Consider the following 1726-nt stretch of genomic DNA (forward strand, 5'->3'; position numbering starts at 1 on the left):
TCATCCATGTTATGTGGTGGCTTACAGCTTCCTTGTTATTCTTCAAGGTAGCATAATATTCCATTGTGTGGATGTACCAAAGTTTGCTTATCCATTCTTCCATTGATGAGCACTTCCTATATGGGGTTTTCAGTCTTCTTTTCTTTCTGGAAATGAAGACAACTTAAACATTTACTGATGAAGATCGAAGACAACAGCCTTAAGTGTGGATAACACCTCAATGTAAAGAAAACAAAAATCTTCACAACCAGACCATTAAATTACATCATGATAAATAGAGAAAAGACTGAAGTTGTCAAAGACTTCATTTTGCTTGCACCCACAATCAACACTCATGGAAGCAGCAGTCAAGAAATCAAATGACATGTATTGCATTAGGTAAAACAGCTGCAAAGAACTTCTTTAAAGTGTTCAAGAACAAAATATCAGTTTGAGGACTAAGATGGGCCAGACTCAAGCCATGGTATTTTCAAACACCTTCTATACTCATGAAATTTGGGCAGTGAATAAGGAAGACCATAGAAGAAATGATGCATTCAAATAATGGTGTAGAATAAGAATATTAAAAGTACCATGGACTCCCCAAAGAACAAACAAATCTGTGTTGGAAAAAGTGCACCCAGAATGCTCCTTAGTGAGAAGCTAGGAGGACCAGACTTCATGTCTAATACTTCAGGCATGTTATAAGGAACGGTCAGACCCTGGAGAAGACTATCATGCTTGGTAATGTGAAGGATTGATGAAAAGGAGGAAGACCTCCAACAAGGTGCATTGGTACAGTGGCAGAGCAATGGACCCAAACATAACAATTATGAGGATGGTACAGGATCATAGGATCACTGTGTGTTAGAATTGACTCAATGGCACCTAACAACAACAACATATCTGGGTTGAGTTTTGGTGATATTGTCGTGTATGTTAGCCTCAGGTTGGTGTTTGTTGTTTTTGATCTCTGTCCAAATCATTCCTTTTAATATATTTTGTAGTTTGGTCTAGGTTTTACAAATTCTTTATATATATATGATTCCACTGTCTTCTTGCCTGCATGGTTTTTTTCTGAAAATCAGAGCTTAGTTTTATTATTTCTCCTTTGCAGGTAATTTTTTGTTGTTGTTTTTAGAGCTATTTTCAGGATTCTTTCCTTGTCTTCGGTTTTGAAAAGTTTGATTATAAAATGTCTTTTGAGATCTCTCTTGTTTGGAGTTAACTTCCTTTTAAAACTGTTCTTTAAAAAACTTTTTTATTGTGAGTTGAGTGAAAAAACTGTGAGTAGATCATCAGTTTTACATTTTAAAAAAGCCATATACTTTGCTTCATTACAATGATTACAGTCTTATCCATGTACCATCAGTTTACAGTATTCACCGCTATCAGATTTAACACTTGCACTCCTCCTTCCTGTGTCTCCTGCTTCCTTCATCTTTCCTCTGTCAACCTCCCTCCTGCTGTTCATTGCCTGCCCTGTCACCCATGTTAACATGCATCTACCCTCTAAGGAGCACCTCTCCCCTCCCCTGCTAATCATCATAGAATGTTTCTTTTGTCTGAAAACCTATTCTTAACTGTTTACAACAGTGGTCTCATACAATATTTGTCCTTTTGTGAGTGACTAATTTTATTCATGTTGTGAGTTATTTTGCATTCATCATTACTCTTCAACATAGAGTGTTCTGTGTGCCTGGAAAATAATGTCTATGTACTGTTGTTGCTCTGAGTACTCTGTGTA

This window comes from Chrysochloris asiatica, unplaced genomic scaffold (genome assembly GCF_000296735.1).
Source record: "Chrysochloris asiatica unplaced genomic scaffold, ChrAsi1.0 scaffold00238, whole genome shotgun sequence".
In the NCBI taxonomy this organism is placed as follows: domain Eukaryota; kingdom Metazoa; phylum Chordata; class Mammalia; order Afrosoricida; family Chrysochloridae; genus Chrysochloris; species Chrysochloris asiatica.